General features: G+C 43.2%; 1 protein-coding gene across 2 annotated transcripts in view; it reads right to left on the bottom strand.

Annotated features, from left to right (window-relative positions):
- LOC124797879 (CD109 antigen) overlaps positions 1 to 26,943 on the bottom strand; it is an 855,659-nt gene that overhangs the window by 332,745 nt on the left and 495,971 nt on the right. The window contains exon 1 of one of the 2 annotated variants that reach the window (XM_047260976.1): positions 17,391 to 17,589. The exons of the other annotated variant lie outside the window; for it this stretch is intronic. The gene's annotated coding sequence lies outside the window, so the exon portion shown is untranslated. Of the gene's footprint in view, positions 1 to 17,390; positions 17,590 to 26,943 lie in introns of those variants that run through there. 2 annotated transcript variants of the gene reach the window in all.

A 26,943-nucleotide genomic window follows, 5' to 3' on the forward strand; every position in this document is an offset into this window, starting at 1 on the left:
TGCGGTTCCAGACTGCAGCGCCTTTAAACGCACGGCCACTTCGGCCGGCTCTCGATTGCTTATCCAGAATTTATCACTTACCACCACCACCGGCGATGACAACTCGCAACAAATGAAATAGAAATTCACTAAAGAACAAGCTACGATCACGTTTGATGCTCGCATTAGCTACAGCATTCAGAAGAGAGCGTTAAGAACACTACTAAGGCGCAGAACAAGCCTAAACTCGACCGCCACCGTTTGTTACTAACTATCGTAGTGACTGATGACATAGGTTTCATTGTTTCGACCTGACGTGTATATATGGTTCATTTATTATCTTAACACTTTTTATAACAGGAAATAAAGACAGAATGAATATTTCTCGATCTTTTTGCGTTATTGCTATTAGGAGTTTGCAATGCACCGTTATTTCTTGTCAGTATGTGAGTTCTTTAGACGTTACGATGGGCGTTTGAAAAAAATAAAAACAACTTAAGTGTTTCCGGTAAACCTCTTTCACGTTTCGACATAGTCTCCTTTCAGACTTACACACTTCGTCCAACGCTGTTCTAATTTGTTGATCCCTTCCGAATAATAGCAATTGTGCAAGTCTGCAAAATAGCTATTAGTTGCTGCAATCACCTCCTCGTTTGAATAAAATCTTTACCCCGCCACCCATTTCTTCAAATTGGGGAACAAATAGTAGTCCGAGGGAGCCAAGTCTGAAGTACAGGGAGAATGTGAAATGAGTTGGAATTATATTTCCATTAATTTTGCGACCACAGCTGCTGAGGTGTGTGCTGGTGCACTGTCGTGACGGAAAAGGACTTTGCGGTCCAATCGAAGGCGTTTCTCTTGCAGCTCTGTTTTCATACGGTCCAATAACAATGACTAATATTCACGTGTAATAGTTTTACACTTTTCCAGATAGTCGATGAGGATTATTCCTTGCGAATCCCAAAAGACAGTCGCCATAATCTTTCTGGCCGAAGGAGTGGTCTTCGCCTTTTTTTGGTGCAGATTCTCCCTGGGTAACCCAATGTTTAGATTGTTCTTTGTATAGTAGTTTGTATAGTAATGTATCCATGTTTCATGCACAGTGACAAAATGACTCTTAAAGTACTGCGGATTCTTCCTGAACAGCTGCAAACCATCCTTGCAACACTTCACACGATATTATGTAACCGTTCATTCGAGACGCCCACAGCACTAGCAATCTCACGCACCTTAACTCTTCTGTCATCCATCACCATGTCATGGATTTTATCAATGGTTTCTGTAGTCGTAACCTCCACAGGGCGTCCAGAACGTTCAGCATCAAGTGTCCCCATATGGTCACTTCCAAAATTTTGAAACCATTTATAAAATGTCCTAATCGAAGGTGCAGAGTCACCGTAATGTTTATCAACCTTCTCTTTAGTCTCTTGAGGCGTTTTTCCTTTGATAAAGTAATGTTTAATCACCAAACGAAATTTCTTTTTCGTCCATTTTTTGACAATCACTCGACTTCCTTGATGCACAGGAATGCCAAACACAAAAAAATATTGGTCTGAAACTTGGTGTGCGTTGTTCCCAAAGATGCTACTAACTAAACATGACTTTGATACCTGCCTGTGGTGCCATCTCTCAGACTTAGCACGGACTTTTCAAACGCCGCTCCTACGTCACGCAGCAACGCGTGCTCTACCTTTAGGTTGTAAAATACTTTCGACTTTTACTTCTATATTGATATTTTTCCGGCAGATAGTCGTGCTTCGTCAGAATTTGATGACGACTGTATCTTACAGTCGAAACAAAACAAGAAACAACTGCACGGACCACGGCAGAAAGGACAACCGTGTCTGTATTACAAAAGTGACCTTCGCAGACGGGGTGCGCAGGCAGATAGTACACACACAGGTACTGACTGCACCGGTGTGTGGACACGTAAAATGAAGACTACGTACGAAAATTCTCTGTTCTACTCAATTATATCTCTCTAATTACACTCGTATATGAATATGCTCGAAGTATTCGCACTCCCTAAAAAGTAGCCTCTGTTATCGCATCACAGTGGCTTTCGGATTGCGTTAATTCATTTCGTAACAAAGATGCCAGAAACAAACAGAGACAACACACGGGTGTGGGCTTGCCACTGAACACGCACCGTCTAAACTCAAGATAGTCTTTCGTTGCGGGGCATGCGATGCACGGACCTGACGGCGGATTAATCCGACTGCACTGGAGAACGCCGACCAAGTCGACGGACACAGTGATGGTGCCTGCGGTGAACTAATTTCGTGGCCACATCTTTACTGGAGAAAGGGCGGGGGAGGACCCCATCAGAATTAAGAGGCTTACGCAGAATAGATGCAAAGCAGCGTCAGCAACTTGCGCGAGCAAACGGTACTGCAACTTCCTCATCTGCGCTAGTGTGCACAGATTCCAGATACAGAATACATGCTCTAAACTTAATAACGCAAAAACAACTCCAAATCAAAACATCGGACTTGACTGCATTTAAATACTGACCGACAATGCCTTAGTCGGTCCAATTACCTAAACGTTTCTTTATTCAGAATTTAGATATTCTTAAGTTAGGGTTTGATACTTTCCACACATTACTATTGTATGCGTTAACTAGCTGCGTGAATGTGATACCTGCAGCAACTGCTCATTAAAAAGTTTACAAGCACAAGCTACAACAAACTCCACTGCTATATTTTCCAAAGTAAACAATTTTTAAACACAACAAGCAAGAAACATGCGGAAAAGCGAGGGCAGGTCGTGCGTCGTGCCTCTATAATTCAGTCGGCAGAAGCACTGCATGCCAAAGGGAAGGTTCCTGCTCGTTTGAGTCAAAACACGAGCGGCTGGTGTGCCTCCGTCCTCTTCACCTCAAGGACGTAATTATATAGTCTCCTAGCGGTAATTTTTAGGAAGCGGACAATGTAAGGTTCACTGACTGTGCAATTTATTACTGAAGCTAGTATTCGTTTCGAACCAGTTTAACTACACTCAGATTCCAGCAACGTCCTGTATACCACAACACAAAGTCAATCGCTACACACAAACTCTGAGACCACAGAAACGCGGCGCGAATAGGAAGACCGGATCCATTATCCTGGAATGCGGCCGACCAAGGACGGCGGCAGATTCACTGCTGGGGGGACTGTTGACGACGCAGTTTGGATCACTGGCCCGAAAATACACACACACACACACACACACACACACACACACACACACACACACACACACACACACACGTACGTATGACGCGGCTGCATTCACCGAGCGCGCCCAACCAGTACCGCCCCCTCCACCGCCGCCACTAGTCGCCAGCAGCTTGCCAATGCCAGTATTCCAAATTCCCAAAAATTAGGAGAAATTCCCATGCTCATAATATCCTTTTATTCTTTGCAAATTTAAGTATTTACAAGAAAAAACAGAAATTCAAGTAATTCGAAAGGCTACAAAAACTTTTTTTTATCTGGCGTGATGCGTTGCTCTACGCATGCGCTCAATAGTTTTTTCTCGCATGCGTTCAGTCACTGTTATGTTCAGTCTCGCTTCAGTATTATATATATATATATATATATATATATATATATATACCCTGTTTATACGATAGTGCTTGAGATCGTCCCTATGAAACGCATTCTGAGCTTCATGTCTTGAAAATCATTAGAATCAACATCAGCAATACCAACCATCAAATTATCGATGTAATAACAGCTACGATGTATTAATAAATAGTAAAACGTAAAAATCCCCGTATGTTCCCCGCATAATGCCAATACACACAAAATTCCCAATCGAACTCAATTTCCCCAGTTTGGGGAATTCCCCACGAACTGGCAACGCTGCTCGCCGGTCGCTACTGCGATGCCACGTCAAGCGCGCGCACGAAACAACAGTCACAATTGCAAAGCGCACTGTCCGAGGGCAAAGATTCAACGCCGCTAGAAGCGGATACATTACTAGACGGCCAATAACTGTTCACCATTGCAACTAGAAACAATCAGATAGGACACACAGGGGTGTCGCGTCGCTACGAGCCAATACTTAATGACATCATCGGCAACAGTGTGCTACCACAGGAGTTTAATACCAGTCTCATTAACTGCGTGTTGTTAACTGCTGACGCACATTATTAAGCATCGCTTAAAACTGAAATTTACAAAATAAACACTGGTATGTTATGACAATAGACACCTTCAAAGACTTAATATCAAGAGCTATAACATACTGCGTTCATAAATACTAGCTCCAGCTCAAGAGAACTGCGCAATCCATTTAAGATTTTTCTTCGTAGCAAGTTCTGTTTTGTTTCACTTTTCGCATTCAGATGCCTTATTCTAATGAAGATTCTTGTCCTCACCTAGGGAGAAACTAGCTCAGGAACCGTCAATGTCCTTGCATTTAAAAGCTATGTAATCCGCAGATATTTCAGTGCATCTTAGGATTCGCACGCGCGCGTGTGTATTCCTAAGGGACCAAACTGCTGAGGTCGGTCCCTAGACTTAAACACTACTTATGCTCAGAATAACACACACTCATGCCCGACGGAGGACTCTAACCTCCGGCGGGAAGGGCGGCGCAGTCCGTGTCATTGCGCCTCCAACCATGCGGTTAGGATTGGCAGTCACCACTGGTTGCTGATCCATCGCTAGGAAACTGTAACAGATCTCGATCTTGTTCGATGAAATCGGTGCAATCCAAATCAGCTCTCATATTTCTAGCAACATAGATACACAACTCGCTTGTGGTGAGCTTCATTAAGTCCTGTTCAGTTTCTTCTGCTGGAGAACCACGTGACGGCATCTCACTAGTACACTCCACAATGTATGTATCTGCTGACAAGGGGACGTCTCCTGTGTTTATAGTCAACATTAAAATCTACATTTTATTCCTCACTTCGAAAGATGTTGGGTTCTTTAAAATGCGCCCAAGCAACGAATTTTAAAAAAAATTTCTACAAAACGGCTTTGGTTTAGCCCATATTCTTTGTGTCACTGCAAAGTCCAAACAGTTTCAAAATGGTTCAAATGGCTCTGAGCACTATGGGACTTAACATCTATGGTCATCAGTCCCCTAGAACTTAGAACTACTTAAACCTAACTAACCTAAGGACAGCACACAACACCCAGCCATCATGAGGCAGAGAAAATCCCTGGCCCCGCCGGGAATCGAACCCGGGAACCCGGGCGTGGGAAGCGAGAACGCTACCGCACGACCACGAGATGCGGGCTCCAAACAGTTTACTGAAATTATGAATCCCTTGTGTTTGTCGGCAAGCTTTGCTTTTTTCCACAACGGATGTTAGAACAAACGTTGAGGAAGCGTTTTTTGCGTGTTCTATCTTTGAAAATTAAGGCCACAGCCACTTCGCAAAGGTGCCTTCTCGTCCTAGAACAACCTGAAGCTTAAAACATCAAAGGTGTAACCGAACAGTTTCATTAGATTTCCTTCCTGTTCCTTGTTTAGAAGATATTGTCTGGACACAACAGTGTCGAAACTGCTGTGATGCCATTCGTACATTCTACCGAACACCACCTCTTACTACTACGTGAGCCTCCATAATGTGATGCACGATGCTTAAAGCCCTGCGCTGTGTTCTTAACAGATTTTCAGACAGCTTCGTCTTCAAGACTGTGATATTTATTTTTAATTTTAATAATTAACAGCCTCAGTTGCACCGTTTTTCTAGAATTTACCTAGGTTTCAGTTGGGATAACCCAACCTTCTTCAGAATGACAGTAACTACCGTTTGTCCACAGTGGTCATCGTCAAGCTAGAACTACAAAGCCAGAAATTATCGTCAGACTATAAAACTAATCTGAAACTGCCTCGGCCCCACTTCGCGACCGCGATGCGGCAGCCATGGCTGCTGAACTGGAACTCTGTGATATTTGGCAGAGTTACTCCATCGTCTGAAAACACGGCTTCTAAGCAATTTTAGCAGATGTGGGGCTTATTACAATTTTGACAGGGTCGTACGAGGTCTGTTAATAAATTTCCGGAACTTCGATCACAAATTTTTTCTACGCTTTCCTTTTAATGATTGTGCACGTTCTCCTTCGAAATACTCTCCACAGTCGATACACCGCTCCCATAGCCGTTTCCGCTTCCGGAAGCAGTCTTGGAACACCTCTTGCTGGACCGCCCGAAGTGCCGCCTGCGAATTTTCTTTTATCTCGTCTGTATTTGCAAATCTTCGTCCTTTTAACGGGGTTTTCAACATTGGAAATAAAAAAAGTCCGCAGGGGCCAGGTCTGGAGAGTACTGAGAATGAGGCAGCACAGTGATTTCGTTTTTTGTGCAATAGTCGAGCACTAAAGGGAATGGATGGGCGGGCGCGTTATCGTGATGCAAGAGCCATAAATTGCCTCGCCACATTTCAGACCGTTTCCTTCTCACATTTTCTCGCAGTCATCGCAACACGCCCCGATAGTACCACAGATTAATACTTCGTCCTGTGGCATGAATTCATGAAGAAATAACCTCTGAAAGTCAAAGAAAACTATCAGCATGGCTTTGACAATCGATCTGACCTTGCTACCTTTTCTTGGTCTTGGAGAAACTTTCCGACCCATTGTGAAGAAGACCCACGCCTCATCACCATTCATGAATCCCGTAAGGAACATCTCGTTCTCATTCTCGCGATCCAAAAGCTCTTTACAGATTCCTAGGGAAGGACTTGGCGGCAACACGATGCATTCTAAGATGGGTTCTTGAACCATGAGGCCGTCTTGCAAGGACAAAAAGAAGTCTGAAGTCAGTTTTTCAGGAATCTTATTGAGTGACGTGGATAACTGTCTTATTGAGTGACTTAGATAACTGCGGTTGCATTTTTTTGAAGCGAACTGTGAGTAATTCGTAACAAATTCACGATAACGGAGAGTCGACTAATAAAGGTTCAGACCATTACAAGAAGCACCGGTGTGGCCGAGCGGTTCTAGGCGCTTCAGTCTGGAACCGCGCGACAGCTACGGTCGCAGATTCGAATCCTGCCTCCTGCATGGATGTGTGTGATGTCCTGAGGTTAGTTAGGTTTAAGTAGTTCTAAGTTCTAGGGCACTGATGGCCTCAAATGTTAAGTCCCATAGAGCTCAGAGCCATTTGAACTAAATTAACGACCCATAAATGATATAGGCCACACAGTTCCGGTTCGATTAGAATAATGTTTATTGAGAAAGGAAACTAATAGCGAAAGTGGTCATATTTAGAATTACTATTACACTCGAGCGCACATCCATTTGAAACATTTCGATCATTCACAATCTCATCGCGAAACAAGTCCAATACTCCGCCTCCTTAACCACACGAAACGTTAAGAGTTCACTCCAGGCGCGCGGCTGCCCACCCCTCAGAGACTAAGTCCCGCGATACCACACAACGAGAAATTTTCTGTCGTTTCACTTCCTAACTGCCTAAACACAGAGCGTCGCCTTCCGCGTCTCCACCAGCACTCTCCTTTGGTGTCTCGACCAGAACTGTCCTCTGCCCGTCTCCGCCCGTGTTTCCCGCGCGCCGAACATCTTGGCTCAACTGACTAGTGCAGTTCCCTTTCCTGAAGCCGTCCATCTGATTGGCTACAGCTTATTCTACATTATTTTACATTTTAACATGTGTAAATAATCAAAGCTTAACCACTTTCACGCTGTAAATAAAGTAACAATAATATCCATTACATAATAAACGTTAATTTCTTTTACATAAAACCAATACAATTTTCTTCTTAACTTTGAATGTCAGGGGCAGTAGCCTTGCACCAATGTTCTTTCTGACAAATACATAAAGAACAAAAGTAACTATTACGCACTACCCTTTACAACAAATATTCTACTACCTAATGATTCAATAAGGTGTCATGCTGTGTTTTGTGTGGAGGAAATGATGATCTTATGCTTAACTGAAAATACTGATAATTTGAATTTACTATACCTTTTAAACAAATAGAGTTAGAGCGTTGACATTTACAACGTTTGTCTTTTAATGATATGCTTCTATATGAAATGTCGATCGTTAAGATCGACCAAAGCGTTCTGATTTTTACATTCAGGTCCTTGTTACAAAACTTGTTAATTTCACTTCAACAGTAAATCCTAAACTGTTATAGATACTATCAATATTCAAGTTTTTTGGGGATCACCATGAAAATTTATGAAGGATGGCAGATTAAAATTACTGTGACTTGTTTCCATGCACTACTACAGAATTAAATAGTTTCCCTTTATGGCCGATTTTAGGTGGCCATATTTTTTAACACTGCTACGTTTCCTCGCCCACAAACGGATTCTACTGGCTTGCCCTATGATGTAGGTTCTCGTCTGTCTCACTCGCACACTACAGCGCTTAGGCCTCAATAGACAATAGAGGCCTGTGAGTTCCCCATCTTCTTGTGAACCTGCGCCCTTTGTGGCATGCGCGGTCCTGGACGACAGGGTTCGTTTCACAATTCCTGCAGGCTGACTCTTTCGGCCATATACTTATAGGAGAGCGAAATGCTCGTTAACTCACAAACAGAACGTCTCAAGCACATCTATTGCGACGACTTCATGGGAAGTTTAAAATCAAAATTGATATTTCTTTTTGCTTGCTGCCTATATGAGATACGGTTTTGAGAATCAGAGATAAGAGTACTTTGCAAATGCCTTTGTAAGCGGATAGGTATCACCACAAAGCATTAGAATCTAAATTAAGAAACCAAACTAGGGGCTTCGGACCATGTATGAAGAAACTCACCCGTGGATATGATTTCACGGCAATCGGGAATGACCAAGACGGCGATGGTGTCGCTGGTTCATGTTCTTGAATCGGTAGTGTCAACGTCGCCATGGACCAATGCAATGTAGTGGGACATTACTTGTCGATTTAGAAATCACATGCAACGGAACACAGGCAACAGGTTGCTGCAGTGTAGCCTGTCGTCATGATACGTTCTCTCAAATTTGTCCGACATTCTCAGGGATTGTTAGCCCACATTGGAAAATCAAACGTGGTTTTCTAGATGCTTAAAAACATGGTGTTTGCAACTGTCATTAGTTTGAAATCAGTTATATGAAACAGATTTTCTAAAAGCAAAACGAATGTAATCAATTTTTTAATTTTTACGAAAAACAACTGATTTTGTACAAATTTAAAAGCAGTAAGTGAATGATGTTTCATGCTTTCTTAACTTTTTGTTATTAAGTTGTTGTTCTCCAAAGTTTTATGTTTATCGTGCCTTTAATCAAGGAGATATAAGGAGCCAAAACTAAAACTTTATTCGCACAGCCATTTTCCGGCTAGTTTGTCTCAATTCATGTTGCACTGTTAACCCATGTTGGGAATATTGTCCACTATTCTGGGGGGCGGCTCAAATAAGTTCTTTCAAATGAGAATGGTCATTAAGTTTTAATAGAAATCAGCACTTATAACGAAAGCATCGAACATACATTATTTTCAACTATTCACAAAAACCGTTAGATTTTTCGACGAATTTGCAGATTATTGGAAAAAAGTACATGAATGAAATTTTGTAATCCACATCCTTGTGCCACCGAGCTATTAAGCTCCATGTTCAGCGTGTGTTTGTTCTACGCGATATGAGAATCAAAATTTCAAACTTTTTTTGATGCCGCGATTTTCGCACCCAAATCCGAAATAAATTATCTAAGATTTTTTCTCCGCATGGGACAATCTTACACTTTTTTAGCTGTTGAAAATCAAAGTATTACTAATGAGCCCAGTATGCCAAGGTTTATACAGTCCAGTTGTTTTGCAAAGTAAGGTCGAAAATAGCGTATTCTTGAATTTTTCCAAGATCTTCAATTTTGCACTTAATTTATTAAGTATTGGAAACGTCTTACACAAATGAGAATTTATGTTCGGGAACCTTTTGTTGTTACGTTACTACATGACACTTTTTACGCTCACCATACCTTTAGTCCGTGACATACAAGAAGGCAAACTATGAAATTTTATCGGGCGCAACACCCCTGCAAGATAGTTGAGCAGAACTGAGTGTGTCTTCAAAAATGGGGTCCTGAGGTGGAAACAAATAAGGTAAAAACTAGGGCACTGGAATGTAGTGGAATTAAATCAGGTGCTGCTGCGGGAATCAGATTAGGAAATGAGACGTTAGTGGTAGTAGTAGAAGCATCTGACATGTGTGATACAGAACAATGCTCAAGATTAGGTGTGTAGCTCGAATAAACGAAGCAGTATTGAATCGAAGAGGGAAGAAAAATTTATGGCACTGCTTGGCTAAAAGAAGAGATGGGTTCAATAAACATAACGTGATGCACCAAGAAATCGTCATTTTCTTAATAAAGGGAAGTTGGGGGGGAGGGGGGAAGGGAAGAGCTGCAACGTAATAGTCTGCACTTACGGCCACAGACGACGTGGACGACGAAAACTACACACCGCGCCAGTTCTTATATGAAGTACTTTGCTCTGTTCTTCCGAATACGCGTACCTGAAATGCTTTCCCAACAAACATCCTTTTTTGAATAGTTTTCGCACTGAAAGTCCGCCTATAGGTTAGAACAAGGAAAGCCCTCCCGTTTCCTGAACTTCTTGCATCAGTTGTTGAAAAAGAAATGTATCTGAACTTTAATATTAGTGGGAAAACTGCTTCAGGTACAGTACTAGATATTCTTTTTTTTCTCGGTTTAGGGTGATGAAACATTGCTGTTGTGTTGCCGAGGACAGCTGCGGTGTTACAAAGCATCCTTGTCTCGACAGGTTACAGGTGGCGTGTTTACAACTGCAGAACGGGCGCGGACTCACAGCGAGCCTTCCAGCGGCCGCCCACCACCAACAGACCCCCGCAGAGCGTTTCCCGGAGGGCGAACTTGCAACGCCGCACACACACACACACACACACACACACACACACACACACGCGACGCTTCGGCAGGCCACTGCGCTAACCGGACAGGTGCGACACCCCCCCCCCCCCTTTCTCTGCTGCCGCGGCGCGCGCCAACGTGTGCCCCATCACAACAAAGCCAGCGTGACGCGTGTCTGATTCAGCAAGCCGGAGAGAAATACCACACGGAGCAACTATATAGAAGGTGGGGAGGTAACAAGCGGTACGTCGTATTTATTCTCTACACTCCTGCCGCGATTTACCATTATCCTATATCGCTCCTTAACGAAAAACCTATCAGTGTGTTGCATATATTTCACACACATACCTGGACGCAAAAATTAACAGTCAACTATATAGATAGCTCTTATGGCCATAACTTCCTCGGATTTCAGAAACGGGTTACCCATGCGATTCTTAGTGTCGATTTTGCTTATAGGGAGAAAGTCTAAAATCAACAAAGTGCCCAGTTCCCTACCATTTCACGAGCAGCGGCTGCTGAACCATTTGGCAAAAATGTGGTACTTCCTGATCTCCGGAGAGGTACAGTAATTGGTTCAGGTGTCTGATGTGAAGCCATAGTGCAACGATCACTATTTCGGTACGCACTTGTCCGAATGTGCGATTTATTTGACTAAAACACAACATATTTCGTGAAGACAAGTCCCCATTATCAAGCTCTTAATGCTCCATGGCATAATATTTTCGGAGCTCGAACATGTTGGGTTTTTCAGATTAAATAAACCACACATCTGGACCTCTGTCGCGTCTAATTTGTACAGGTGGTAAAAGAAGCGCCTGCAAACAGTACTGTCCTCTACTAGGTTTGTCAGCAATGAAGCTAGCCACAGCTTTGAAAATAATTGCACAGACAAATGAATGGATGCAATGACACCAAATGTCAATGCACACCGTTCCTCCTTGTGACAGAAATTTTCTACTGGCACTGCATATTAATGTCCCTGATCACCTTCGCGACGCGTCTTGTAATCCTTTTAATAATCCTATAATACTGAGACAACTCGAGGAAGAACTCTCTGACCACATTATTTATAGCCTGGTGATCCCATTTCTTCCACCGAACAGCAATCAAGCTGAACAGAAGAACGCGAGAAGAAGGAGGGTATCGGTGACTAACGCTATCTTATGCGTACTAAAGTTCGTTCCACGATAAATTCAACACAGTGCTGTGTTTATGTGGTCGACGGATTCTGAAGGACATAGACTTACTGATCAAGTACAGACGATGCGAAAAGAATGGCCCACCTGTAGGCGAAAGAACTGAAAAAAGGGGCTTCAGCAACAAAAGGTAAGAGGGTGAAACACGATATAATGTCTGGGTTACCGCATCGCATGCCGGATTAAACTTTACGCGAAAGCCTACGAATGAGGATTCCGCCAGATGTCTACCTGTGTCCCGTTAAAAAAAAGCATTTATCTTTCACTTGATTTAATACGAATAATACTGAACCGGGCAGAAGAAAAAAATGGCTCTGAGCATTATGGGACTTAACATCTGAGGTCATCTGTCCCCTAGACTTAGAACTACTTAAACCTAACTAACCTAAGGACATCACACAGATCCATGCCCGAGGCAGGATTCGAAACTGCGACCGTAGCGGTCGCGCGGTTCCAGACTCAAGCGCCTAGAACCGCTCGGCCACACCGGCCGGTGGGCAGAAGAGATCAGACAATTACGAAGTACGTTTAGCACACACGCAACTAACGAGGTGCAGGCCGTTCTAAATGAAACTCAGGATAAAATCTTATGGATTTAAGTACCTTTGTGAGATTCAAGTACCTCTGCTGTACTTTATTTCTGACACTCCCTTGGTAGCTGCACCAATTACTCTTTGAGAAAATTATACTAAAACCAGTTTGACGGTTTTACACATAATGGTGCACAGGCTCTGCTGTGCATTGCGAGGTGGGATCTTGGCGAGTCTGGGGGCCATGGATGTTGACTAATACGTCGGAGCACCACGAGATCAACGCGTAGAGCGATATTCCGTGGCCTGTGAAATGAACAAGAATGTCATGCAGTCAAAAACAAGCACACGCGTATCTTTTAATTGCTTTCCCATCGTATAGGTAAAAATAGCTGAGATCTCAGAATACGTATACTTCACAGCATCCACTAGCCACAATTTGAATTCTGTTTATTTTATTTGTAAACCAGCGGTTGCGATTTCGAAATTAAAAAATTTTTCTTGAGAGGACTTGCATGCTTCTATCTGCACAAGGGATACACAATGCCTATTGTACAGGTAAGCTGCCGTAACACGATGAGAAATGAAGTTTCATAAGTTTTCCGCTACAAGATCTCGATAGACAGCAGCTTAGGAGACACGACCGTCCGGAACCATTTGCTGTCGCCGACTTCTACGAATAGCGCTGTTTGCTTCATCCATTATAAACAATCACACGGCAGCCACGTTCTGCAATAATGTCGTTATCTCGCGAAATGGGAATTATTTTCTCGATGAACACACGAAATTTATACCAAAGTCAATAGATAAATGGCTGGCTACGTGGGGCCAATCCAGGCAACCACTGACCTAACGGCAAAAGTTTCATTTATTTCAAATTCGGCGTAAAAATCACTAGAGCGCGAACGCGTCTCTCTCTCTTTCTCTCTCTCTCCCCCACATGAACGGTTTACGGGACGAGAGAAAACTGTCGAACTGTCAGGGAGTCGCAACCGTCCGCAGATTGCAGCCACCGCAGTAGTCCCCCCCTCCCCCCCTTTTTTTTTTTAATATATACATACAACCCCGTGTCAGCAGCGGCGCTGACGTCATCAGCTGCGACACCTGCAGCAGCCCGGCCCCTGACGAAATTGCGTCGCGCATTTCTTGCCCCCCCCCCCCCCCCTGCCGCTCAGATATGGCGTGGCGGAGCAAGGGGTGCGGGCGGGTGACCGGCGGCCCAGTAAAGTCGTTACGCTGCCCCAATTAACGCTTGGCGTGTGGCAGGCGACGCCGCAGACGCTGAGGCTGCGCTCGCGCTCTCTCTCTCTCTCTCTCTCTCTCTCTCTCTCTCTCTCTCTCTCTCTGTGTGTGTGTGTGTGTGTGTGTGTGTGTGTGTGTGTGTGTGTGTGTGTGCCTGCTTGCACTGCCCTCTCCTTTCCCTGCCAGTCACGCTTGACAGTCTCATCCGTGGAGTCGCCTTCAAACGGGCATCTCGCGAAAAGCACACTCCCTGTCCAGCACTTTCCCACTCTACTTACCTTGCTGTAGCACTAAACGAAGCAAAGGTTGAAGTTCACTTCTTGTGTCAGTGCTTGCTTTCAAATACAGCAGTCGCCCGAATATAAGCCGCACATATCCCCCACAATTCGACCGCGAAAAATTAGGATGCGGCTTATTTCCGCGAGCGTACAGATTATCCGTATGTTTTCACATTATGGAAACTTCGACCGTGGTACCTCTTCCTTAGTCCTAAACCAGTAACCTCCATCGCCGAATCTTTACACACTCGAAATCCCAGTCCGCAACTCGTGGTCTAGTGGCTAGCGCTGCTACCTCTGGATGACTGGGTCCCGGGTTCGATTCCCGGCCGGCCGGGTTGGGGATTCTCTCTGCCGGGGACTGGGTGTTTGTGTTGTCCTCATCGTTCATGATTGGACCGTGTACAGATTGGGAATTTGTACGGGCGGTGATTACCGCGCACTTGGCCGAACTAATCACCATCATCTACATCCCACGTATATTCAGTACGATATGTTAATACTGTCGACAAAATGCGTTGCGAATAGTTAGTAACAAAGAAACAATAAATTAAAACATCATGTATGATGCTGAAGTTTTACTTCATCATCTACAATGTTGTAAGCTACAAACTTTGCCCCTTCTATTATTTTCTGCGGAGGGTTGTCAGCGAGAAAAATTTTCTAAAATGTTTGGAATTATGTATAAATTGAAAATACTGAATTGAGACTGGGTGTCACACCTGGAATTATCAATATTCAGTGATATGAAACAATGGCGCCTCTGTGTAACGAAGTACTGCGCTAGCACAGAGACAGCCAGGCGATTTTACCCGAAAAGCTTTGCTTCACAAGGTAAACATTGGATTCGCTTCTGTAAAAATATTATCAACTGGTACCTGCCGGCAAAATCCTCTACTAGTGAATACTATTAGCTACACTTGGATTGCGTGAAGTTACAAAGAATAACTTCGGTATCAACCGAAGCCAAACCAACTGTGTTCCGTAAATGAGTCCACAAAGAAGCTGAACTTCACATACATAAGGCTTATAATTAAATCCTAACTTTTAATTCGTCATGTGATACGCAAATATAGCGTTAAATGACAAGCTGTAAATATAAAGCCATTGGTATTTTCAACTGAAACGGAAGCTAACTTTATGTTCGGTTGTGAACAGTTGCCCACTAAAACATGCACTGAAGAAATAACAAGTAATGAAAGTACTTCTAAACCTGACGCAATTTACTGGGACGGCCAGATGCATGCACGTTGCAACAGTTGCCTTTCGCTAAGAAACATGACACCGAATTACGAAAAGAATTTACGGCACAAGAGTACTAGCAAATAACAGCGCACATTTCCTCACCGCCGCTAGCAAGCACCACGCCACTACATACAATTTTGACTAAGTATCGTTTTGAAACAAAAATATAACATAAAGGCTTCCTTGGTCATTTCATTTTTACATAAAGCCTGTACTTTAATCTGCTTTTCTGCATAACTCCCAACAACATTACGGCAGTTGTATCATACAATCATCTCTGAATAACGTCCTCTAACAAGTAAGCCGCCTGAACCAAACTTTCGACAATTTAAACATTCAGTAACAGTTGCATCAGCTACACATTTTGACAACCATACGAGCGATGGGACGGTACGGAAATTGTTTCAAAAAAATGGTTCAAATGGCTATGAGCACTATGGGACTTAACATCTGAGGTCATCAGTCCCCTAGAACTTAGAACTATTTAAACCTAACTAACCTAAGGACATCACACACACCCATGCCCGAGACAGGATTCGAACCTGCGACCGTAGCGGTCGCGCGGTTCCGGATTGAAGCGCCTAGAACCGCATGGTTACACCGGACGGCCGGAAATTGGTGAGAGTATTACAAATGACCTTATCAATGTTCATGAGGAGGAACTAAGTGAGCGAACTTCACTCACTAGTGACTCACGAAATGCTGATGCAACTGATAGTTCCGTTCCTTTCCTTCCCCCCCCCCCCCTCCTCCTCCTCCTCCAATTTACGTAACATGTGTCACAGCTGCGGTTTCCGCGTGGTGCCTGTTCTTTCGGACAAGTGCGAAAGCTACGCTTCGGCGGCATATTTCTTCGACGAAAGTATTCAGAGCTGGTTGTACGACACGATAACTGCCTTATTATTGGTTGGAATTATGTAGAAAAGTAGACTAAAGCACAGGCTTTCATGTGAAGATAAAATCGCTACGAAAAATCAACTTGTTCTATTTTTAGTTCAGAACGGTACTTCCTTGAGAAACACGGCTCGTACGTACTCCGCAAACCATTGTGAATTGTATGGCAGAGGGCACTTGGCACGGCGAGCCACATGTTCCGAATTGCGTGTGGAGCGCGGGTGGAATGACCGCTTGCCTATATTCATCTGTGCGTGCTTTGTTTCTTTCCGGCTGTAGACGCTGTACCTCACCACAGACAGTACTGACAGTTTCCAGCTTCCTATATTCGTTGAGTGTCACCTCGTTTCCAACATGCTGTGACATAAAAACATTTCGGTGAACTTTTCTAGAGTTCTTGCTCATTTCAAAGCAGAGGTCATTCAGGATTCAGGATGTGTGTTACAAAATGAATTTATTTAAAAATAGCCTTATTTTGAATTGCGCTTACTTGTTTTCTTCTTCAGCCTTTTTAAATATAAATAAGGTGCGGTCACACAAAACGACAAGAGTGAAAAACAGAGACAAAACTGCGCATAGCCCGAATTCCGTCTTCGTGAAGTTAACGCAACGTCACTAGAGTTAAAAAGAGTGTAATAATTACCTCACTGTGACCAAACGTTGGGCCTTGCGTCGCCTGACTATGAGAACATTACCGCTAAGCGTCACTATCCAGCGATTCTATACGGTCGTGGTTAGAGCTGGACTGTTAACACATATAGAGTGTTGCAGTAATTTCTGAAAACCTTATATAGAGTGTTTGTCAAAGACGTCTATCAACTAGGTGAAATGCCGAAACCTTCGCTTTTTATCGCCTAAGTCGAACCAAATGATGGCAAACAAAGGAGCAGCAGCTGACTGATTTTCAGTTAACCGCACAAAACACCATTCTTATATAAATTTAGTTTCAGTGTAAAGTAAACGACCGTCCTTTCCCCTACTAAAGTATTCCGTTCTTAGGCACTGAGCTCTACCAAATCATCAGTATTTTCTCCAAGGAGAGCGTTCTTGGGTGGGTGACTTCTGATACGATTGCTTTGAACTTCAAGCACGATTTTTTAGCTACAAACCGAATACTGTAAGACATACGTCTGCAAACGGGAATTTAGGACTACCCTAATCATACGGGTGTCGGGCGTTGTGAAAGCGGAGAACACGTACCTGTTTTGGCGCCTACACCCACGTGGTGGCGGCTGACATCACGGCTCCAAAACTCTAACCAGCAGGCGCACTTCAGGAGCTGATGTTGCACCTAACACTGTAGTTCATTGTTGGCTAAATTGTTACGCAATCCCGGAACAAAGTCGAGGTTTTTCTTGAGGAAATTCACATCACGGCGCCCACTCGCACTACCTCCACTGCCGCCAGTCCGCAGACAACTAAACACTTTGGCGCTCGGCTCACGCGCCGACAGCGCCCTGGGCGTCGGCTGCCACTGCGCATGCGCCACAGGAGACCGAGGCAGCCTGCTTTCTCCGCACTCGCTGGACGCTGCCAGTTCGCTGCCGTCCCTGGTAGCGGCAAGTAGGTGCCGTAGGGAAGGATGCCAGCTAGTGTTTCTGCTGTGCGTTTGCTGTTTCTCTCCGTTGTTTTCACTTCTTACTGTAGTCACACACAATACAACAACTCGCAACACCTGACAGCGAATGATAAGGCCGCTCTGAGATACTGTGCCATTAAAATACTGTATAATCTTAACTTCGCTGGAAATGGAAAGCATTGTACAAATCTTCTTGCACAAAAATTAAAGCCTGATTTAACTTTTCACCTGTTCACAGTAGCAGACGTAAAAAAGCAATTCCACTAAGCCTACATAAATACTCCGGAAGCCAATGTACAGTGCACTGGCGGAAGATACAGCGAACCAGTGTTAATCGATTTTCTGTCCTGTCCCATTGCGTATTGAGCGACGGCGAAGTAACTGTGTATGTGTACTTGCCTCAGAATTACCACAGATCCCTATCGGATTCTCACGATCCCTTCGCAAGACACACAATGTTGGCAGTGTAAAGATCGCACTGTCTTCTTCGGCTACAGATCTTCCAAATTTATCCACGAGGGTTTCCCAAGAACTAAGTCGTCTTTCTTCCAGGGTTTCCCCATTTACATTCATTGATCATTTCTGCCACATTTCGGTATGGGCTGTGCCGCCCTGTTACGGTACTAGCAGCTGTCTCCAAATTTCTTTGTTGTTCTGATGGTTGTTTTGATTTCACGATAAGGTTTACAAATACAACTGGAACCACTGGTGCCTTGCATGCGGTGCCCTTTACAGAAGCAATAAGTTTCCCTGAACCCTCAAAAGTAATAAATTAAGTTTTTTTTCGGTTCCTCTAATACTAATTTTAGCTTATCATTCCATTCCATAGAGCTTGTATGTATTTCCCCTTAATACTCTACATGGGATGGCGTGCTGAAGATGTTCACCACTAATCTAGTAATCATATACTACCATGTTCTTTCTCTTCGTAATAGACATTTTCTTACTTTGATCCACGTTTGGAGACAGCTGCCATCCATTACAACAAGTGGAAATTTTGTTCGGCTCTGCAATTCCTTACGGTTGGCCAGTGACCAGTACTTTCCTATCTGTACACAACAGCACACACAGCCAACTGCCGTACATTGTTCCAAATGCTGTCTGATAAATTGTTTACGCATATTTGGGACGTAATGGGAATTATTGAAATGGTTCAAATGGCTCTGAGCACTGTCCCCTAGAACTTAGAACTACTTAAACCTAATTAACCTAAGGACATCACACACATCCATGCCCGAGGCAGGATTCGAACCTGCGACGTAGCGGTCGCGCGGTTCCAGGCTGAAGCACCTAGAACCGCTCGGTCACTTAGGCCGGCTAGGAATTATTACGCTGCCTTAGGGCGCACCCGACGTAAACTTTCATTCATGTGGAAATTTCGCCATACAGTATAACGCACTTCATTCTATTTGAAGTCGAGCCGATCACATACTTGCAAATGACCGTACCCACGTTGGTAGCCAATGGTGTGCTACAGTGTCAAATACCATTAGGAAAGTGTAGAACGGAAATCTAGGAAAACAGAATCCATCTGTTCTCTTACTGTTAAGAAGTTTTAGACTTACGGGCGTCAGTTTACGGAAGAAACTAACTTGTCTAGACACTAACTAACCCTTACTGATATCGGAAGGCAAATCACTTTGAACATTTCTCCTTATTAACATTGCCGCAGAGCCGCAAATATTAAAATAAGTGACTGCGGAATCAGAAAAGAACTGCAGACTCTCGATGGAGTCCATTTTTGCACTATACCAGTTACATGAAACAGTTGGCCTCGTTAACAAGGCGGCAGGGTGGAACTGCACCGCATGAATTGCGAAAGTCAAAAAAGGCGCAGGGCCACGTCATACTCTTCCAGAAGGCTGTCCCCACGGCGGAAAATAATAGCGACCAATCCATCGGGTCGGAGCCTGACGAGTTTTCTGTGTATCAGTGACGCACTTGTCAAACGCGGTTTGAAGTTGTCTCGTGGCATATCTATTCTGTTACTCTTCCTCCGCTAGTGTGCAAATGTATTAAGCTAGTAACACGAACGTCAAATCAGCGCTGGGTGCGATACCTGCCTTAGGCTGTGCTCCAGATATGTTTCACATCTCAAAAATCTTTCGCGCTGCATGCCTGTGATAACGCTAGTAATTGGGAAAAAAAATTGTAGCAGAAACGGCGGTGCAGATGAACCTTCACTTTTACAGCTTAACCACGGAGCGGACGGCATTTCTTCTAAGAGAAGCTCTCATAACATCTGGCGTACAAATATGTTATTTGTTACCGGAATGACTCCACTGCAGGCCTATTACCTCTGTCACGTAACTGTTTAACTATTACTGATAGGAGCATCTCGTGGCATCTGTAACATGACTGACAAACCATCAAGATCCTGAAATCTCTTGATAAACCATTGAGGCTCGCGTTGATGTCGTTCATAGCTTGGAATCTTGTAATAGCGACAGTGGCGTCTCGTTTTCTTAGGCCCTGTCCTACGCGAGCGACAGAAGCGAGCTACTTTTGGATACGCGACACTCCATCAAAATGGTTCAAATGGCTCTGAGCACTATGGGACTCAACTGCTGTGGTCATCAGTCCCCTAGAACTTAGAACTACTTAAACCTAACTAACCTAAGGACATTACACACACCCATGCCCGAGGCAGGATTCGAACCTGCGACCGTAGCAGCAGCGCGGCTCCGGACTGGAGCGCCTAGAACCGCACGGCCACCGTGGCCGGCGACACTCCATCGACATGCAGCAACATCGGGCGAAAACCTTCGGTGTCCAGCGTGCGAGCGACCATGTCGCGCTACAAGATAGCTGCTTAGAGCCAACAAGTTGTTTCCATAAAACGGCGTCCTTAACCAGTAGAATACTGCAGCTGGAGAGTAAGGCTATAGAATTAGGTTTACTTAAGAAAATAAACCGAATAGGAATGCTGTGCATGAAATTTACAAAGGGAGGAATCTCCATGGAGAATTTCATAAGTATCGTCAATGGCGAAGATCACCAGACAAGTTCTTCGAATACACGTGAGTGAGCAGAGGATCAATCGACTATCTCATCAATAAATTAAATAAGAATGGTTTCTTTTTCCATGATCAAGAAATTTTAACAGCCAATAAATGTGGAGGAATGTAACTAACTACGCTAAATACAAACTTAAGCACACAGATTGACATCAAGGAACAATAGCTAGTTGTGGTAGCGTAAGAAGTTCAAAATTAAGTCGGAAGTAAAGGTCCTGGGTTCGATTGTCGGCCGTTCTTATAGATTTACTGACTCAGTTACGATTCTGTCTACTAAGTTTTATGTATACTGTTTGCACTGCATCGCTAAGTATATTTATTAAGGTCTTGCCAAACAACTTGATTTTCACGCCTAACCCAGTATATCACACACATTTAATTCCTAGAAAATTTACAGATATTTTATGTTGTGAACGTAATTCATCAGCAGTCAGTGTTACGGCCAAGCGTTTCAGTTACTCTAAATCGTCTGTAAAAGTAAAGCTTATAAAATTTTTGATAAGAAAGTCAAACGTTTTGTGTAATGATTTTTCTAAAAGTATGAAATAAAAAATATTAGGGAAACGTTTGGTGCACCCCATTTTCTGTTCATGATTTCGGGCATCAGGCACGTAGACGTTTCTCTGATCTACTTATTTCTTTTACACAAATCATTCATAAAATATTCGACTGATTTCTTCAATTTTTGAATTTCAAGTTTTATTCAGAAAGCATGATATTTTACTGACTCCTCGTTTGCCTTCCTAACGTACTTGATTCGAAGGAAGCCTTTTTCACATTTAAATACCGCACAAATGTATCTTTTTATGTGCAAAATAACTAGGTCTTCAACAAATGACATTTTTGACACTTCATTTAAAGCAGCTTTTCGTGAAATATTTCAATTTTTCCTCAGCTTATTTATTAAGTTTTCGTTTATTACCCTGATTACTTTCAAGCAGTTAAATATTTTCATGCCAAACTAGAACTCATGTTGGTCACTTTGATACCCCGTTTACGTGTTTCTCTCCCTTTGTTTGGCTATGAAAATTTGGACAAAACCTCATGGTGTAAGTTATAGGGAGTCTTGTTTACGCTCTTTTCATGCGTTTACAAAAACGTCTCGAGTGTTAATCACATGATAAAATAGTACTTTCTGCGTGCCGTCATTTCCAAAATTCGTCGTTTCGATATCATGAACCTTTTATGAGATACGACGATTTTTACGACCACCTGATTCCCGAAGCGCAGGAAAGCGACCCGTCCGAGGATATAACAACCAATATCTCAAGAATGAAAAGAGTGTCATTCCGCTCTTAACTTTAAATACAATTTAGATATATTAGTTACATTTCATACGCAATAATGTATGGCCTTTAATGAACTATACGGAAAGTCTAAACAATGTGATTTTACTTCTGCAGATTCTTAAAAATTTCGCACAGCCATGTACTCAATTTCGTGCAGTACAGTAACTATGACGAATAACGAAAATAAATTCTGACCTTTATCATTTAAGAATATCAAGCTATAGGTTGTGGAAGAATCAAATTTTTCATGGAATAGTTTTCTTAAAATCGGATGTTAAGTATTTCATAGGTGCTGTCGCGTCCGCGCCACCGCTTTGCCAAGAAGACACGTGGCTATCGCTGTGTGTCGCGCGTGCTGCAGCGACAAGACTCAAACACGTTTGAATTCAAACGTCGCCAGTTGCAATGGGGACAGGCAGCGCCACACACGTCGTCGCTCACGTAGGACACTTCCGTAAGTATACCTGCGGTAGTGTTTTGTCGCCTGAAACAGTCACTCGCTTCTGTCGCTCACGTAGGAGACGGCCTTAATGTCCTCACTGGCTCGTTTGCTCGCCTTGTCTGTCCGTGAGTGGCAGCAGCAGCAGCGCTTATCGATAGCGCGTACTGTGGTACCATCTTTTGTGCGGCTTCTAGTATTTCCGGGTCGTCGTATGTCGAGCGAGATGAGTTGGGACGGAGCAGCAGTGAGGGCCGGACAGCCAGTACTCGCCCGACCGCTGGCGACACACATGCACTGTCCGACGGAAGGATGTGGTCGCGAGAGTGCACGGCCACGTCAAGGACCGGATTCGGCGAGTTTTAGTTGAATGGACTGTGATTTTCGAGTAGTGCAACTTTCACTTTGTGTGTGTGTGTGTGTGTGTGTGTGTGTGTGTGTGTGTGTGTGTCCGCCCGTCGAACTGACCTCCTCATGGCAATAAGTTGTCAGTTGACGATTTATACTGTTATACTGGGATCTTTCCGTGCCTGACCTGAGTGGGGACGACCGTTGGTTGGTCGTTCGGTCGGTCGTTGCAGCGGACGATGTGCATTTGGTTTTCCGACCGCTTCTGGCTTTTCTGTGTTTGTGTCAACTTATAATTCGTCCGTGTTGTTTCACAGTGACTGGTTTAGTATTCTGAGTTGTTGGTGGAATTGTTTTCCTGGATACGTGTTTATCTTGTGGTTTGAATGAGCAGTTATTAAAATGGTTCAAATGTCTCTGAGCACTATGGAACTTAACTTCTGAGGTCATCAGTCCCCTAGAACTTTGAACTAATGAAACCTAACTAACCTAAGCACATCACACACATCCATGCCCGAGGCAGGATCCGAACCTGCGACCGTAGTGGTCGCGCAGTTCCAGACAGAGTATCTCTGTTACACGAGCTCGTTCAAACTCAGTGAGATGTTGATAATGCTTCTGTATCGCATACGGAATGAGTTTTTCGATGAAAAAATCGATTTTTGGGTAAATGCATTTTCGAAAAATTTGGACTCTCCCGTTTAATACCATGTATAAAATATTTGGATGACGTGAATAGAACTATTTTAAATAATTTTTAAAATAATTTCGACACACGATGTTCCGCACCTTGCATATGAGACGCGAAATATACTTGATATAGACAGCCTTGCCAGAGATATAATTGAGCACAAGAGAGTTAGCTTTTCTGTTGGCTACACTGCTAGAAAGTTGACAATAGATTCTGCACCATTTTTTCCTTTGTGAGTACATCCATGTCATTGTTGTGAAAGTCGTATGTGGAGAAGTCATTGAGTTTTCTTTCCTTCAACATGCCAAGACCTAGTCTTGAAGGTATTTAGAAAGCGTGTACATTGGCGCAAGAAAGTAAAGTGTACTAAAAATTCGTCTGATTCATCTTCATCAGTATCTGATATCCCAGTAGCGACTAACCTCAACACTGGTAGTGATACATTGAGTGATGCTGCTGCCACTATACCGGAAAGTGCTTCAAGAAGAAAACTAGCTGGAATTGAAGAAGAATACAAGAAACTAAATGCTGGGACTATAAAATATGATGTAATTAACGTCTCTTTATTATCAGACGTTTTGGAGAACAATGTGTGCTGCAAACAACGTGGAAAATGTAGTGTTTCATTGAAAACAAACTTACATGTAGGAGTTGCTTGTGAATTAGAGTTGATGCGCAGTTATTGCAAACACAGTGTTACTTTCTCCAATTCCTCACATGTTACTGCAGATACAGGTAAACTATACGATATAAACATTAGACTGGTTTATGGATTACGGTGTATAGGAAAGGGCAGAGCTGCAGGTGCCATGTTGTGTGGTGTGATGAACCTCCCTCCTCCACCTTCAAAATTTAACCAACACATAATTGCAATAGGCTCTGCTGTAGAAGATGTGGCACAGGAAAACATGAAAGATGCTGTTGAGGATGCAGTTGTTGAAAATAATAATAGCAGAGACTTGTCCACAGCTTTTGATGGAAGCTGGCAGAAGAGAGGCCACACATCTCTGAATGGTGTAGTAACAGCTACAAGTGTGGACACTGGTAAGGTAGTTGATGTGGCAATACTTTCCAAGCATTGCAGATGCAAGGAGAAAATGAAAAATAAACACGAAGAGGAGTGCATGGCAAATTACTATGGGTCAAGTGGTGATATGGAAGTTGCTGATGTAAAAAGTATTTATCAACGCTCAGTAAAATGGTACAACGTTAGATACATAAATTATCTTGGAGATGGTGACTCACAGGCTTTAAAAGAAATTGAGGAACTGAGACCCTATGGTAACGATGTGAAAATTTCCAAACTGGAGTGTGTTGGCCATGTTCAGAAAAGGATGGGATCAAGACTTCGACAGCTCAAGGCTAGCATGAAAGGCAAGAAATTGAGCGATGGAAAAAGTTTACATGGGAAAAATAGACTGACAGATGCTACAATAGATCATATTCAGAAGTGCTGTGGTCTAGCAATAAGAATACAGCCGATGCAGAATTAATGAGAAGAGCAGTCTGGGCTCTGTTTTTTGATACAGCTTCAAACAATGAGAATCCCCAACATGGGCTATGTCCAAAAGGAGACGACAGTTGGTGCAAGTACAACACAGGCAAGGTAACTAAGAAACAATACAATCACCCTCATCACCTGCCACCTGCCATAATGGATGAAATAAAACCAATATTCCGAGACCTCCCAGATATTAGTCTACTAAAGAAATGTCTTCACGGCCGGACTCAAAATCCAAATGAGTGGCCGGCCGTAGTGGCCGAGCGGTTCTAGGCGCTACAGTCTGGAACCGCGCGACCGCTACGGTCGCAGGTTCGAATCCTGCCTCGGGCATGGATGTGTGAGATGTCCTTAGGTTAGTTAGGTTTCATTAGTTCTAAGTTCTAGGCGACTGATGACCTCAGAAGTTAAGTCGCATAGTTCTCAGGGCCATTTGAACCAAATGAGTGTGTGAACCATGTGATATGGAATAGACTACCTAAAACTGTGTTTGTGGGTATAAACACACTTCACTTTGGCGTTTATGATGCTGTTTCATCATTCAATCAGGGCAATATAACAAAGTGCAAAGTTCTGCAGAAGTTGGGGCTCTGTGTAGGACTACGAACTGCCGCAGCTATGCTTTGTTTGGACAAGGAACGGCTCAGGTCTTCAGATAATGCCATAAAAGTATATTCAAAGATGGCTAGAGAGCATAGCAGAGCCATCAAGAGGAAGCTGTTGGACGATTCTGATGATACAAGCTATGGAGCAGGCTTGTACTGAAGTAAAAACTTTGAAGCTTATTTCCCGTAACTTTAGTTTTTTTGTGTATAAGGTACATTTTCTCAGGGCTTATTTATAGTAGAAAGATAAAATTTTCTGTAGTTGTTCCTTAAGACCTTCTAATATACCTGAATTAAAAGATATGTGGAATTATTTTGTATTAATGGATGTAAATTTTAAAATACTTGTTAAAATGTATAACTTTTTAACATTTACAAAAAATAAAATATATGAAAACTATACATTATTTTTTGAAAATTAATAATTCAGCATAAAACCAGAACATATCTCTGCGTTCTGTGAAAAAATCAAGAGTATCGTCCAAATAACAAATGAGAAAATGTTCCTAACTTTTAGCTCAATTTAACATTGTAAGCATAGGGCGTTCCGTATACCCTTAAAGGCATTCTCGACTAACTTAAACTCACCACGTCCGTCTCAGAGTTAACTAACACTGACAACCATCGCAGCGAGTATTTGAAGCAAGTAGCGCCACTCTTATGCACTTGGGGCGAAATCTGAATTGACATTATCTTTCAGATGTAGAAATACGCCTACCAACTTCCGTTTATGTTGCACAACTCCTTCTTTACGTTCTTTTTTTCGTCAGTCTGTTCGTAAAGTCGGGCACCGCACAGCAGTGTGCGCCCGCAAGTCATTAAGTAGGTTCGAGCAGCCAACGTGAGAGCGGGAGGGATCGAATCTTTGGTGCAGCCCGCGCCGGATGGTCGCTCGTCTGTCTCTCTGGTTGGGCCACCTGTACTGGCGCGAATTCTCCGACGAGGGAAAACTGGTATGCCCACGCCTCCGCCTAGCTTCATATCACGCTCGAACGTAACGGCCAGGAAATGTTACTGAAATTCGCCGCTTTGAGCATTTTCTGCCTGAAGCAAAAAGAGAATGTAAGAATTATTATGTCACCTGTATTTGATATTGTCTATGTAAGCAATCCTTCGCGATACTCGTTCGCTGGATAAACTTACTATGATTGCATAAAATAATCGATTTAGTTTTGTGACTTGTTGACTAAAAATTCTTCCGCTATCAGATTATTATTAGTGAGTTCGAAAGTTTGTAGGGAGGTCGACTCTGTGGTTCGATTTCTCAAGCTTACTTTATTTGGC

The sequence above is a fragment of the Schistocerca piceifrons genome, chromosome 5 (assembly GCF_021461385.2).
Source record: "Schistocerca piceifrons isolate TAMUIC-IGC-003096 chromosome 5, iqSchPice1.1, whole genome shotgun sequence".
Taxonomy (NCBI): Eukaryota; Metazoa; Arthropoda; class Insecta; order Orthoptera; family Acrididae; genus Schistocerca; species Schistocerca piceifrons.